The 17,195-nt window shown below is 38.6% G+C and overlaps 1 non-coding gene across 1 annotated transcript; it reads right to left on the bottom strand.

Annotated features, from left to right (window-relative positions):
• Positions 1–3,597: 3,597 nt before the first annotated feature.
• On the bottom strand, positions 3,598–3,704 carry LOC131628509 (small nucleolar RNA R71). Its single transcript, XR_009291828.1, has one exon. It is a non-coding gene; the product is annotated as a small nucleolar RNA R71 (small nucleolar RNA).
• Positions 3,705–17,195: the final 13,491 nt, after the last annotated feature.

Consider the following 17,195-nt stretch of genomic DNA (forward strand, 5'->3'; position numbering starts at 1 on the left):
CAATGACCGACTATGCTCTGATACCACTATTGTAACTCCCTTCTAAACTCCGCGGCAATTAAATAAATAATTCAGAGTAACATGAAACAAGGGTGCCACAGTTCAATTTAAAACAAAATAACGCACGTCATTGTCATGCATTCACTAAGAGAAATTCATCATAATTCATAACATCTCATGTTAACACGTTAACACAGCGAAAAATAAATCATATGAATAAGTTAAACATCTTTGATACTATATCCTACAAAATAACTTAAAACAAAACAAATAGAGTTGTAAACTTATAAACTCAAAAATTCGTGTTCCCTAGTGTTACAATATCGGAGCATGACACCTGACACTATACTAAACACACTGACTTATGAGCTAATCCTCACCAAGTCAAAAGCCGCTATCCTCAATCTGAAAATGGCAACATTTAAGGGTGTGTCTCATCACAATTAACAAATATTATTGCATCATAAATAATAACACATCATAATTATATTATTCACCCAATTGTATTATATTCAGACAATTCACCATCACACAATCAACACATCATAAAACCATAACACTGAAAGACACATTCAATCATGTTATGAAAATCATGCATATGAATGAAATGACACTATGCATGTGGTACCAACACCATCAAGATACGACCCTATCAGCACAAAATCCATACAATAGGAATTATGCCCTTCACTGATCCACAACAAATCATCTGGACACAACCCTTAACAAACGATTATGAATGAATGCAACATATATAGAACATACTTATACTATAGTCAATCCCATGAACAACATCGTCTCATGTTCAAACCATCATCATCATCATCAAAGCATATTTATATATATTAGCATCATTCAAATACAATTAAATCATCATCCAACACAAAGGTTATTTCATAAGGATCATCATACTCGAGCGGCATTCAAAACAGGCCAACGGTTCAAAAGTTAAGCATCATCAACTTTTAAAAATCACAAAGTGGGAAAAATTTTGCACACACGTTGTCCGTACGCGTATCAGCAGATGTTGACTTCCACATCAAAATGTGCTATACGCGTATCACATCACCATACGCGTATTCCCTCTTCTCATACGCGTATCATACGCGTACCGGCAGAAGACTGAATTATGACGGAACAGGGTAGCGTACCATACATGTACGACCCTTGGGAACGTCCCTCATACGCGTACCATGATAACACGATTATATATCGTATATTTAGCTTGAAATTCATAGATATTCATAGCATTTTCCGTTTATTATATTGATTTATTATGATATTACGCGAGTTTTTGCTTTGTTTCAGGTTTTACACTCTTATTATGACTAATTGCGAAAAAGAGAAGAAATGGAGCTAAAACGACCCATATCTATGCCTAAAAGACGAAAAATAGGTGCTGAAGTAAAAAGGGAGTGCAAATAAGGCCCAAGTGTGCTGAAAGAAACCCAAAGACCCTATGAAGCAATCCAGCCCACGAAGGAAAGCAGCCCAATGCACACAAGTAAGAGGAGACGCACGTCTCCAACGTCCCTATGCCACATCAGCAAAAGGGAGACGCACGTCTCCATTACCCTGAAGATTCTCCACTTGAGACGCACGTCTCAAGTCACGCACCCAGTCTCCCTGAAGAATCGGAGACGTACGTCTCCAAGCCAGTCTGCAGAATCTCCTCTTTTCACGCAAAGCAACTGCAAAGCATCCCCTATAAATAGAAGCAGTCACTTCAGTCCAAAGTGTCCGATTTCCTGCTAACGAAGTGCTGCCGAAATTGTACCGCGAATCATATTTTCCGTTCTGCTTTCATTCAAACACTTATTTTCTCACAACGATTTCTACACCGGAAATTGTTGTGAACTTTTTATAAATCTAGCCTTACGTTAGATTTATCGTTTTTATTTCCTTGTTTTATTTTCTGCCCGTTTAACTTCCGAAGAACGATCCAGCCAACTTGTGGTGGAGGTTCGATACTTGAAGATTTACTTGCCATTTATTTAATTCAGGTTTAATATTTTCCTCCTTATTTATATTTTTATTTGCATGATATATTGTATGCCTATTAACATGTCTATTATTATAAACCGAATCTATTTATGCATGTTTAACCATATTAATATGTCTGGCTAAATTACTAAGGTGTCGGTATGTAGAGTAAGTTAACCGAGGGATCCGAAATAAATTGGCTTAATTATGTTTTATTAAATATCACTTATTTTTGGTTTATATGTCTAATTTAATTAGTAAGTCTTAAAACCAATAGAGCGAAAGTTTGAGGGGTTAAGACGGTCAAAGGTTAAAATCAATAGAGCGAAAGTTTGAGATCTTTAACTGGATAGTAGACATAAGACATTAGTTTTAAGGATGGCGAAAGCGTATTAAAACTAATTGGGACTTATTTATTTTCAAAAATTGTTTTTACACCCGAGCGGGATGGCGAAAGCGTACGTTAGGGATATTAGCATGTTCCGAGTCAATAGAGCGAAAGTTTGAGATTAGGAGATTTAAATAGATAACAACTTCATAAAATAGGCATTTTATTAATTGCGTTGTTTCCAAAAAGCTCTTCTAAAATCTAATGGGATGGCGAAAGCGTACATTAGGATTAGGATAGTAATCTGAATCAACAGAGCGAAAGTTTGAGACGAGGATTTTTAATCAATTTAATTAGTAAAGATTTTTAGTTAAATTATGCAAAAGCCAATGGACCTTCGGATTACCTTAAGTTAAACGAAATACATATTGATAACTGTCTTTTATTATATTCTTTATTTCTCACTGTCACTCTCCCTTAGAAACAATCAAAATTTTAGTAGCCCTAGCTTTACATAGTAACCTTAGATAACGGTAGATCGATTCATAGTCCCTGTGGATTCGATATCTTTGAAAACTACACGACACGACTGTGCACTTGCAGTCATCAGATTTAGAGACACGTAAAGTCGCGATCAAGTTTTTGGCGCCGTTGCCGGGGAACTATTTAAGTCGATATCGTAACTCACTGTTACACCGTAGAGACTAGGACAATTCTTCCCTTTCTTTCTGAACGATTGTATGCCAAATACTCGTTCACAAGGAGGAGATTTAATACAACGAATTAACGAGATCGAACGTTTCATTAACGTCAAACGTCGAGCTCGCAATCTTCCCGAAGTAGCACCAATTCCTATTAATCAGGAATTGACTTTTACTGATCAAATCAATCAAATTATCCCGAAGTTAGAGATGGCTGCTATTCGTCCTCTTAGAGACTATGCCGCTCCTTCGCGCGCTGAACCGCACTCAAGTATCGCACCACCTGCAATCGAGGCAAACAATTTCGAACTGAAACCTTCGCTGGTCCAAGCTGTTCAACAGAATCAATTCTCTGGAAGCCCTGTAGACGACCCTAACCTCCATTTATCTGTGTTCGTGCAATATGCTGACACTGTCAAAGCTAACAACGTTAGTCCCGAAGCTATTCGATTACGTCTCTTTCCTTTCTCCTTAAGAGATAGAGCTAGAGCGTGGCTTCAATCCCTGCCTTCGAATTCCATAACTACATGGGACGAATTGAAAAGAGTATTCTTAGCGAGATACTTTCCGCCTAGCAAAACTGCTATGCTTAGAGGTCAAATCAACGGATTTACCCAGAAAGATAACGAATCACTCTTCGAAGCTTGGGAACGTTATAAGGACATGCTTAGAATATGCCCTCATCATGGACTCGAACCATGGCTGATCATCCATACTTTCTATGGTGGTCTCTTATATAACACTAAAATGACTATAGATGCCGCTGCTGGCGGAGCATTAATGGACAAACCCCACGATGAAGCATACAAACTCATAGAGAACATGGCACAAAACCATTACCAATGGGGTGGAGAACGAGCTGCTCTAGAGAAAACCCAAACCAAAGGAGGAATGTACGAAGTAAGTGGTATAGACCGCGTTAACGCTAAAGTTGACGCTTTAACTCAAAAGATCGAGAACTTAACCATCACTCCTTTAGCCACCACTGCTGCTGTAACACCTAACTGCGAGATCTGTGGATTGACTGGACATGTAGTTGCCGAATGTCAACTCTTGACTGGAGTCCCATCTGATCAAGTAAACTATGCTCAAGGAAACCCTTATTCTAACACGTACAACCCTGGATGGAAAAACCACCCGAACTTTTCTTATAAGAACAACAATGCGTTGTACGCACCTGGACAAGCACCTGCTGTACCACCTGGCTACCATAAAGCGCCTGTAGCTGCTCAAAATACCCCTAGGAAGTCGAATCTAGAAATCATGATGGAGAACTTCATAGCTTCCCAACAACAAACCAATAAAGACTTCCTGAACCAAAACATCTACAACAGCGAGCAACTAAAACAACTATCGAACAAAGTAGATGCTTTAGCTACTCATAACAAAATGCTAGAAACTCAAATCTCACAAGTAGCCCAACAACAAGCACCTACTGCTGCCCCTGTTGGCACGTTTCCTGCTCAACCACAACCTAATCCTAAAGGACATGCGAACGCAATAACACTACGAAGTGGAACGAATTACGATGGACCTATTGATCCTAGAACTCAAAACATACCCATGTCACAACAAGAGCCAAAGGAAACCCAAAAGACATCAACTGATGACCAAACTGCTAAGACTAAAGAGAACAATAACGAAGTGGAACCTGAAAAAGAGAAACCTTATGTTCCACCACCGCCTTATAAGCCACCAATTCCTTATCCTCAGAGATTAGCTAAATCAAAAACCGAAGCGCAATTTAAAAGATTGTAGAACTTCTGAAACAATTAAACATAACCATACCATTCACAGAAGCCATAACTGAAATGCCTTCGTATGCTAAATTCCTAAAAGAAATCTTATCAAACAAAAAGAAACTCGAGGATAACAAAACTGTAACACTTACCGCTGAATGTAGCGCTATCATCCAAAATAACATGCCTCCAAAACTGAAAGACCCTGGTAGTTTCTCTATACCCTGCGTAATAGGTAAAACCATTATAGAGAAGGCCTTGTGCGATTTAGGAGCTAGTGTTAGTTTGATGCCTCTTTCAACCTGTAAGAAACTAAATCTAGGTGAGCTTAAAGCAACGAGAATGTCTCTTCAACTAGCTGACCGTTCAGTTAAATACCCTGTAGGAATGTTAGAGAATATCCCTGTTCGTGTAGGTCAATTCTACATCCCAACTGACTTCATCATAATGGATATCCAAGAAGATTCTAACATCCCGATCATATTAGGAAGACCATTCTTAGCAACCGCTGGTGCAATTATAGACGTAAAGCGAGGAAAGCTTACTTTCGAAGTAGGAGAAGAGAAAATAGAATTTATCCTTTCCCAATTCCTAAAAGCACCTTCTATAATTGACACATGCTGTTCTGCTGACATAATCGACGAGTGTGTCAAAGAAATAAAATCCGAACCAAATAAGGAAACCGAGATCCTAAGAATTCCTATGCCGCCAATTCTTGAAGATGACAACTGGCGTGAGGAATATCAAGATGACCACCTGAGTGAATGCTTAGCTTTAACTCCCGATCCTATACCTGGACCTAAGAAACCTGCTATAGAGCTGAAAACACTTCCTACCGATCTTAGATACGAATTTCTAGACGAAGAACTAAACCGACCAGTTATAGTGAACGCCAACTTAGGACGAACCGAGACTGAAAAATTACTTAATGTCCTAAGAAAATACCCGACCGCTTTAGGATATAACATATCAGATCTGAAAGGTATAAGCCCTTCTCTGTGTATGCACCGCATTATGCTCGAAGACGATAGTAAAACCTCTAGGGAACATCAAAGGCGGATAAATCCTATTATGAGCGATGTGGTTAAAAAGGAAATCCAAAAACTGCTAGAAGCCGGAATAATATATCCTATATTCGATAGTAAATGGGTTAGCCCCGTTCACGTCGTACCAAAGAAAGGAGGAGTTACTGTAATCACTAACGCTAAAGGCGAATCTGTAGCACAACGTACCCAAACTGGATGGAGAATGTTCATTGACTATAAGAAGCTAAACAAAGCTACCCGAAAAGACCATTTCCCTTTACCTTTCATAGATCAAATGCTCGAACGCCTAGCTAAACACTCGCATTTCTGTTATCTGGATGGATACTCCGGATTTTTCCAAATTCCTATCCACCCTGACGACCAAGAGAAGACCACGTTTACCTGTCCTTATGGTACATTCGCTTATAGACGAATGCCTTTTGGACTATGCAATGCACCCGCGACCTTCCAAAGATGCACGATGGCAATATTTGCCGACTTCCTAGATGGAATAATGGAGGTCTTTATGGACGACTTCTCTGTCTGTGGAGGAAGTTTCGAAACATGTTTAGAGAACCTTGAACTGGTTCTTAAACGATGCGTAAGCGTTAACCTAGTCCTTAATTGGGAAAAATGCCATTTCATGGTTCGACAAGGAATTGTACTTGGACACATCGTATCCGATAAAGGGATCGAAGTAGATAAAGCTAAAATCGAAATTATCGAAAACCTTCAACCTCCCAAAACCGTTAGAGAAATAAGAAGTTTTCTGGGACACGCTGGTTTTTACCGACGTTTCATTAAGGATTTCTCTAAAATCACAAAACCCTTAACTGAACTACTAATGAAAGACGCCGAATTCATTTTTACTGATAAATGCACTAAAGCATTCCATACGCTTAAACGAGCATTAATCTATGCGCCAATTATGCAACCTCCCGACTGGAATGAACCTTTCGAAATAATGTGTGACGCGAGTGATTATGCTGTAGGAGCCGTTCTAGGGCAAAGAAAAGATAAGAAACTACATGTCATATACTATGCGAGTAGAACCCTAGACGAAGCTCAAATGAATTATGCCACGATAGAAAAAGAGTTATTAGCCGTGGTATTTGCACTAGACAAGTTTCGTTCTTACCTGGTAGGAGCCAAAATAATCATATACACTGACCATGCCGCCATTAGGTACCTCCTAACCAAAAAGGACGCCAAACCAAGACTTTTGAGATGGATCTTGTTACTATAAGAGTTCGACCTAGAAATTAAAGATAAAAAAGGTACTGAAAATGTCGTAGCAGATCACCTCTCTCGATTGGAAAATCTAAAACCCGAACAAGTACCAATTGACGATGATTTCCCTTATGAAAGACTCATCGCCCAATTAGAAGCAAATGAATTCGAACCATACCATCCAAACGCTGAAACCAACAACTTAGCTCAAATAGCTTTAGCCCGCTCTGACACACCTTGGTATGCAGATTTCGTAAACTACCTAGCTGCTGGTGTGCTTCCTCCTGATCTAAGTTACCAACAGAAGAAGAAATTCTTCCATGACCTAAAACATTACTATTGGGACGACCCACTCCTGTTCAAAAGAGGCCCCGATGGAATCTTTAGACGTTGTGTACCCGAGGAAGAAATAAGAAGCATAATAACACACTGCCATTCTGCACCGTGTGGAGGACACCATATCACATCTAGAACCTGCGCCAAAATCCTTCAATCTGGACTTTTCTGGCCCAACCTGTGGAAAGACGTTTATTTTGCTGTAATAAACTGTGATAGATGCCAACGAACCGGAAACATTTCGAGACGCAATGAAATGCCTCAAAAGGGCATTCTTGAAGTAGAAATATTTGACGTCTGGGGAATAGACTTTATGGGTCCGTTTCCGTCGTCGTTTGGAAATCAATATATACTCGTAGCTGTCGATTACGTTTCAAAATGGATAGAGGCTATCGCTTCTCCTACAAACGATACACGAGTAGTTATCAAACTCTTCAAAAACGTCATCTTCCCTAGGTTCGGTGTGCCAAGATTGGTAATTAGCGATGGTGGTTCTCATTTCATTTCAAGAATACTTGAGAAACTCCTTCGAAAATATGGAGTAAATCATCGAATAGCTACACCATACCATCCACAAACAAGCAGTCAAGTAGAAGTATCTAACCGCGAAATAAAACAAATATTGGAGAAAACTGTTGCTATATCTAGGAAAGATTGGTCAACCAAGCTAAATGAAGCTTTATGGGCTTATAGAACAGCTTTCAAAACTCCAATAGGAACTACCCCATTCAAACTCGTTTATGGAAAATCATGCCACCTACCGGTAGAGTTAGAACATAAAGCCTATTGGGCCATTAAGAACTTAAACCTAAACTACACTGCCGCTGGTGAGAGACGACTTCTAGACATAAACGAATTGGAAGAACTTAGACAAGACGCTTACGAAAACGCCAAAATCTATAAAGAGAGAACGAAAAAATGGCACGACAAGCGTATATCTAGGAAAAATTTTAGCATAGGCGATAAAGTACTTTTATTTAATTCTAGACTAAAATTATTTCCTGGTAAGTTACGATCTAGATGGTCTGGCCCTTTCGAAATAACTAACATATTTCCGAGTGGAGCGATAGAAATCAAAGGAGAAACCGTAAAACCTTTTGTCGTAAATGGGCAACGTCTAAAGTATTACCATCATCTCGAACACGATGAAAACATCGAAGTTTTTAAACTTGACGAACTGCCCGCTCTTTCGAAAAAATAGTTTTCTATTTTTAAAATCGTCGAGCTTACGACATAAAACAAAGCGCTTGGTGGGAGACAACCCACATTTATTTATTATTTTATTTCATTCTATTTTATTTTTTTTTAATTTTTTTTTAACCTTTTAATTTTCATTTAAATAATCTATTCTATTTTTAATTATTCTAATTTTAATCTTTTTTTTACTTTTTTCATACATCTTATAATAATTATTATAATTATAACTGCTATCTTAATTCGAGAAAATATTTCCTTTTTATAATTATATTTATTATTATAACTTGTTACTTAATTTTATTTTATTTTATTTTTAAAATCGACACTAGCCTAGTTCTAACTTAATCTTAATATTTTCAACTTCTAGGTTTTTCTTAACTACTAACTAAGATGCAAGAAGTCGATAATATGGAAGTTGTGTTCCGTGGTAGAGGACAAGAAGCAAGATTTGATAAGCTGGCTGAAAGACAAATGGATTTGACTTGCTACCCTCACCAACCGACTATGGTACGACTTGGTATCGAAGAAAGCGTTTTGCACCTGTTAAACAAAATTGGTTGGACTGGTTCTCACTTGTTCCGCAAGTTTAGTACCTACCGGAAGCTCACTCTGGAATTCTTGAGCTCCCTGACCTATCTTCCTAACTGTGGACAAGGACTGAGAAAAGGAGTCATTCTCTTTAGACTCTTTGGTATGGAATTTAATTTTTGCATCCGAGATTTTGCTGAAATGCTAGAGCTACCTCATGGATCAGATGCATACACCACAGTAGCTGAAGACAGTCTTGCTTACTGGGAGTTGGAAAAATATTGGGGCAAGATCACTGGAAACGAAAACCCTGAAGAGAACGAATTCCAATCTGAGAACATCCATAACCCCGCTTTCAGATACTTCCATAAGATCATCGCTCACTACATTTTTGGAAAACCTGATAACATCACTGAAGTTTCTAGAGAAAAGTTATTCATCATGTTCTGCTCCTCTCAGAATCGCCCGGTCAACGCCATCGCATTCATGCTAACAAACTTCGAGCGCATCACGCAAGACGAAGTTTCACCTATTAGGATCGGCGGATTTGTCACTATGATTGCTAATGCTATAGGAATGAGAGTACCTTTGCTTAGATTGACACCTCTTGGTTCCCACAACTCTATGGACATTCAATTCTGTTTTAACCGAGGTATCATCGGTAACCTTGGACCTGATCAGTTTGATTTTCTCATTGATAACAAAGTATTGGATCAGTTCACTTTACCGAGTCCAAGGACGAGTGTGCACAACCCTGCTAACTGGCTTTACTATGGTCAGACTCCTGAGAGAGAACCCTCCCTTGAAACCCCTCAAGCTTATGAACATTTTGATGAGGAAATGCACGTATCAGAATCTGAGCCTGACACTCCTCCTGGATACTATGACCCTAATCCTGAAGATGAACCCACTCCTGATTATGAACCTCTTTCTGTAGATGAACCTATATCTGAGTATGAGCCTGAAACTCGTTCTGAAGATTCTGTTGATGATTACACTGTTGATATGACTGATGTCGAGCTCGAGCAACAACAACCCGCTACATCCACCGCATCAGTAAATCAAAGAATGCCTAATCTGAACACGCACGAGCAAGCCATCACTGCACTACAACAAGATGTACAACATGTGCGCAACGAGCTTCACACTTTGCAAATGCATTTCTTCGATTTCATCGACACCGTCAATGCTCAGTTCGACGAAGTCTTCAAACACATTTATTCTAATGTGAATAACAATAGACGTGGCTAGATGTTACCGTTTAGATTATTAGATTTTATTTCTAGTTTTAGTAATTTCAATTCCTAGTTTAGAATTTAATTTTCTGCACTTTTACATTCTGTTCCTGTTAACACTCAGTACCGGTTTAATTTTAAATGCAATATTCCATTTATTACTGCTACTGTGTTTTACTGCATTACTATTAACTGCCATATATTCCTGGTTACCATTATTTTTGCTGTTTATAGTATGAAAAAAATGACACTGTTCTGAACTATTATTCCATACTTAATGTCATCTGTCAGAACCTGTCTTGACCATTGCATGCGTGGAAGACCACTTACCTAAGCTAGGAGACGCACGTCTCCACCTCTGTGGGACCAGACCTCAGCATGCAAAGGACAGGAGACGCACGTCTCCATGCCCTGTCCCCCAGCAGACTGACTGCCTGAGACGCGCGTCTCCCAAGGCCAGCAGTCTGCACCATTTGACCACGCATAAAGACCATATTGATTTCCTCTTGAATTTTGAATTTGAATTTCAAAATTCATCATTCAATCTTCCTCATTCTTCCCCTATTTATTCCATTTACACACCATAAACATCATTCATCCTCCATCATTCACCTCTTAATTCTTCATCATTTCCTAACCTTCTATTCCATTCAAACTTCAAACACCACCATTAATCCATTTTAATTCTCCATTAACCACACCATTCTCAAACCTCACTATAAAACCACACCACCACCACTCTTACTTTTCACAACCTTCATACCATTTTCTACCATTCTACTCTCATTTCTATTTTCCATTTTCAAACTCACCATGCCTCCACGTTCAATCATCCGTAGTGTGCGTCCTGAGAGACCACCACCCGACCTTTCAAATATTATTTTCCGAGAAGACGACAATGATGCTCAACGAACAAAATACCTCGCTTTCTATGAACGTTCGGTCGTTCCCACAAAATTTGTGAACACCGAATGTCTAGAAACTCTAGGCCTCATTGATGGTGTCACCCGTTTACTCACTAAATCTAGCCTACACCATCTTTGTACCGAACCCGTACCCACTTATGAGCCGCTCGTCTTAGAGTTCTTGAGTTCTTTCAACTACGACACTCCTTCTAATCAACCGCTCTCAACCGGTAGCATCCAATTTCGGATGTTCAACCGTGAATATACTTTGGATCAAGAAGTAGTGGCTTCGTACTTGCACTTTAATACGTCACCAAATGCTCTCCGCACTATCTTTCAAGAACTCAATGATCGTTCATGGGAGCAACATGCTTTCGACCTGTGGTTTAATCTCACTGGCGAAGTTCCTACTGGTTGGAGGGCTCTACATGCTTCTCACATTCAAAACCCCGCTATACGTTATTTTCAACGTGTTTTGGGGCACACTATTTTTGCGAGATCCAAAAACCATAAGGTAAACCAACACGAACTATTTTTCCTCTACTGTGCGCTTAACAATATCCGTTTCAATGCCGCACCTTTCATGCTCCAACATATCCAAGGCTGTGTCAACGCCCCCGCTACAAACCCCTTTTTGTTTGGCGGACTTATTACCACCTTGGCATGTGCTCTAGGTCTGGGTGATGATCTCCTCTCACTCTCTCATCTCATGCTACCTGCTCAATCACTCGACCTCACTTATTGCCGTGACTCCCACTTGGTTTCACCCCGCCATGATGGCCGATATACTTTGGTCGTCAACAAAGTTCTGATTCCTTATGTCATCCTTCCGTGCCCCGAAAGAATCAACATCCGTTATGTTCAACGTTGGAGGCTCATTGAAGACAATTCTCAAGATATCCAACCTGAACATCCTAATGAACATGTGGATGCAAATGAAGAAGAACTCAACCAAGGGCAAGCTGATGTCAACCAACCACCTCAAAACAACCCTCCGCCTATCACGCTTGAAGCCATGTATGCTGCAATTCAACGACAAGAGCAACTCGTTCAAGCTATGCAGACAAATCAAACTGAAACAATAAGGCTTATTCGAGAGATGCAACAAGAGCACCGTGACTATGCTATTATGAACGAAGGCCAATACACTGAAATTGCTACACAGTTGCATGATCTTAACATTCGTGTGAATGGCTCTCCTACTGATAGACGTCGCCGTGTTCGTACAAGAGGCGCAAGCAGTTCAGGCAACCGCAACACTGAGGAGTAGTTCTTATGCACTGAGGACATTGCATCATCTAAGTCCGGGGGAGTCGTATTACTTGCTTTAGTTTTATTTCCTTTTAGTTTATTTCCTTTCTTTCTAGTTTATTTCCCTTCCTTGTAATGTTTTTTCTAATTCAATAAAGAATATTTATGGAATTTCAAGTCTTATCTTTATAATTCCGTAGTTATTTCAATTTCTTCCATTTTCTTGAGCCATAACAAAAATTTTGCTCTTAAACGATAAACGCAAACCCCACACGTTTGAGAAATACGAAGCTACTCAAACACTCAACGCATAGAAATTGATTCAAGTCAATACCCTTATTGTCCCAACACTCTAAAACCCCCAAGTATGCGTAACCGATTTGAATACCCGTTATACCGAAACCATCGACTTTAATTTTTGAAGTAACCCTTAGTAGTTTATTCTAGCAGTCGGCACCGTCTTAGATAAAAACTACGCAGAGAGTCGATGAATATAAGTGTATGATCCTCATAATAATAATTATGTGCTTAACCATAATAAGAAATGTGCCTATTAAGTAAGGTGATCCTCACAAGATCATTTAACCTAACGGTCGCAAATCTCAAATACAAAGAATTTAAAAACTCATTGTTGATTGGTTCAGAAGTCATCTGGTACTGAACTTGGTAGGAAGGACTATTGTCCGATTCCCCACAATCTACAAGTGAATGCTAAGGAGTATACCACATATTGTGCCAGAACTCCATGAGAAGGATCATAGTCACTAACCGACTACTCTGCTATGTGCGTGTCAAGATAATGGGCTTAATGTGATTGCGCGCGAATGAAAAGGGTAAAACATGATGACGAGTCAAAAGGTCGAGCTATAATGGCATGATTCGGATTGGTATGCATACTGGGAGTTGTCTAGTGTCGCTACTATAAGTTTATTATTTGAATCTGCAACATTATTTTTAAACAAGAACACAATGTAGCTGAGTATGACCGAACGATGTGGTGGAAGCGTGTTTCATTTCGTTGTCCTCCCATTTCTATCTTGTTATTTTGCTTGAGGACAAGCAAAGGTTCAAGTCTGGGGTAATTTGATAACACGATTTTATATCGTATATTTAGCTTGAAATTCATAGATATTTATAGCATTTTCCGTTTATTATATTGATTTATTATGATATTACGCGAGTTTTTGCTTTGTTTCAGGTTTTACACTCTTATTATGACTAATTGCGAAAAAGAGAAGAAATGGAGCTAAAACGACCAATATCTATGCCTAAAAGACGAAAAATAGGTGCTGAAGTAAAAAGGGAGTGCAAATAAGGCCCAAGTGTGCTGAAAGAAACCCAAAGACCCTATGAAGCAATCCAGCCCACGAAGGAAAGCAGCCCAATGCACACAAGTAAGAGGAGACGCACGTCTCCAACGTCCCTATGCCACATCAGCAAAAGGGAGACACACGTCTCCATTACCCTGAAGATTCTCCACTTGAGACGCACGTCTCAAGTCACGCACCCAGTCTCCCTGAAGAATCGGAGACGCACGTCTCCAAGCCAGTCTGCAGAATCTCCTCTTTTCACGCAAAGCAACTGCAAAGCATCCCCTATAAATAGAAGCAGTCACTTCAGTCCAAAGTGTCCGATTTCCTGCTAACGAAGTGCTGCCGAAATTGTACCGCGAATCATATTTTCCGTTCTGCTTTCATTCAAACACTTATTTTCTCACAACGATTTCTACACCGGAAATTGTTGTGAACTTTTTATAAATCTAGCCTTACGTTAGATTTATCGTTTTTATTTCCTTGTTTTATTTTTTGCCCGTTTAACTTCCGAAGAACGATCCAGCCAACTTGTGGTGGAGGTTCGATACTTGAAGATTTACTTGCCATTTATTTAATTCAGGTTTAATATTTACCGCCTTATTTATATTTTTATTTGCATGATATATTGTATGCCTATTAACATGCCTATTATTATAAACCGAATCTATTTATGCATGTTTAACCATATTAATATGTCTGGCTAAATTACTAAGGTGTCGGTATGTAGAGTAAGTTAACCGAGGGATCCGAAATAAATTGGCTTAATTATGTTTTATTAAATATCACTAATTTTTGGTTTAAGGGGTTAAGACGGTCAAAGGTTAAAATCAATAGAGATAAAGTTTGAGATCTTTAACTGGATAGTAGACATAGGACATTAGTTTTAAGGATGGCGAAAGCGTATTAAAACTAATTGGGACTTATTTATTTTCAAAAATTGTTTTTACACCCGAGCGGGATGGCGAAAGCGTACGTTAGGAATATTAGCATGTTCCGAGTCAATAGAGCGAAAGTTTGAGATTAGGAGATTTAAATAGATAACAACTTCATAAAATAGGCATTTTATTAATTGCGTTGTTTCCAAAAAGCTCTTCTAAAATCTAATGGGATGGCGAAAGCGTACATTAGGATTAGGATAGTAATCTGAATCAACAGAGCAAAAGTTTGAGACGAGGATTTTTAATCAATTTAATTAGTAAAGATTTTTAGTTAAATTATGCAAAAGCCAATGGACCTTCGGATTACCTTAAGTTAAACGAAATACATACTGATACCTGTCTTTTATTATATTCTTTATTTCTCACTGCCACTCTCCCTTAGAAACAATCAAAATTATAGTAGCCCTAGCTTTACATAGTAACCTTAGATAACGGTAGATCGATTCATAGTCCCTGTGGATTCTATATCTTTTAAAACTACACGACACGACTGTGCACTTGCAGTCATCAGATTTATAGACACGTAAAGTCGCGATCATACCATATGCGTATCATACGCAAATCTCCAGAAGCTTATCCAAAAACCTACAATCGCACCAGTCCGTTTTCTACTCGTTTTCCACCATTATAGTATGCGATTTTGGATCTAAATAGCAATTCTTGCACACTTTTGTTAGAACAAGATTTGTTCTGATCAATATTCTTAGTTTTGATGATAACAAGGATATGAATTTTGTGTGAGATAATGTGGTACTCTAATACATTGCAATTTCCCTTTCAGGAAATATATAAAGAGTATGCACAAATCAGCGCTCAGAAGCTTTGTCTCAGAAGGTTCAGCATGCAACATCAGAACATGGTCTGGCAAGCCATCAGAAGATGGTCAAGGCAGAATCAGAACATGGGTCTATGGAAGCATCAGAAGAACTTGAGATCAGAAGCAGAGGCACTAAAGTTCTCATGGTATCACGCTCAGAAGCACTTCAAGGTCAGAAGACAAGAAGATGCTATGCACCAAGCTGTTTGACTCTGATGATATTCAAATATTATATACACAAACATCAGATCAGAAGAAAGTACAGGTGGCAGGCTACGCTGACTAACAAAAGGAACGTTGGAAGCTATTAAAGGCAACGTCAGTAGACACAGCGTGAACAAGGCTCGAGGTAGTTGACAAAAGCTTGAAACATTAAATGCAATGCTGTACGGAATACGCAAAGCATTAAATGCTCCCCACGGTCATCTTCTCAAATGCCTATATAAATGAAGTTCTGATGAGAAGCAAGGTTACCAATTTCTTGACGAATTCACTAACAATTAACTTGCTGAAACGCTGTTCAAATCAAAGCTCAGAAACTTCATCTTCATCAAAGCTCACTACATTGCTGTTGTAATATATTAGTGAGATTAAGCTTAAATGTTAAGAGAAATATCACTGTTGTGATTATAGCTTTTCACAAGCATTGTAATACTCTTAGAATTGATTACATTAATTTGTAAGTAACTAGAGTGATCAAGTGTTGATCAGGATACTCTAGGAAGTCTTAGCTTGTGTCTAAGCAGTTGTAATTAGAGTGATCACGTGGTGGTTATGATACTCTAAGAAAGTCTTAGCTTGTGTCTAAGCATTTGTTCCTGGAGTGATCAGGTTGTGATCAGGATACTCTAGAAGACTTAGTTGCAGACTAAGTGGAAAACCATTGTAATCTGTTGCGATTAGTGGATTAAATCCTCAGGTGAGGTAAATCACTCCGTGGGGGTGGACTGAAGTAGTTTAGTTAACAACGAACCAGGATAAAAATAACTGTGCAAATTGTTTTTATCGTTCAAGTTTTTAGACTACACTTATTCAAACCCCCCCTTTCTAAGTGTTTTTCTATCCTTCAACTTTAACATATATGATTCATCTAACTTCAACAATCTATCATCCTATATCAGTTTTACTCATTAAAAACCTAACTTCTACTCAATTAGTTAGAAACCTATATTCTCAGATTCAGTTTCATGGATGAACATAGCAACACATCAACAACACCATATTCATACCAAAACATATATTCACACACAATTATGCACAAAAATCAACATAGGTAACATCGTATTATATGATCTATTCAAAAATATCCTAAACCCCAATCCAATCATATAATCAATTGATCTAAACAATACCTCTAATCAACATTATCATCTATAATACGATAAGAGATGCTAACTGTAGAGTCCCCCCTTACCTTAGTCAAAAGTTCTTGATTGGTCTCTTCCTCTTCTGTTCCTCTTTCACGTTCTTTGAGTTCTCCCCTTCTCAGTTCTTCTTTCACGTTCTATTCCTTCTTTTCTCCCAATTCCTTATTTTTTTTTATGAAAAATTACTTTTAATTAGTAAAAGGCTTTACTAACATAACACCCCTCTTCTTACTAGTATCACACATGGCCCAATGCCATAAACCAATCTTTTTCAAATTAACTTCACAAAACCAAAATATTCT

This window comes from Vicia villosa, unplaced genomic scaffold (genome assembly GCF_029867415.1).
Source record: "Vicia villosa cultivar HV-30 ecotype Madison, WI unplaced genomic scaffold, Vvil1.0 ctg.000458F_1_1, whole genome shotgun sequence".
NCBI lineage: Eukaryota > Viridiplantae > Streptophyta > Magnoliopsida > Fabales > Fabaceae > Vicia > Vicia villosa.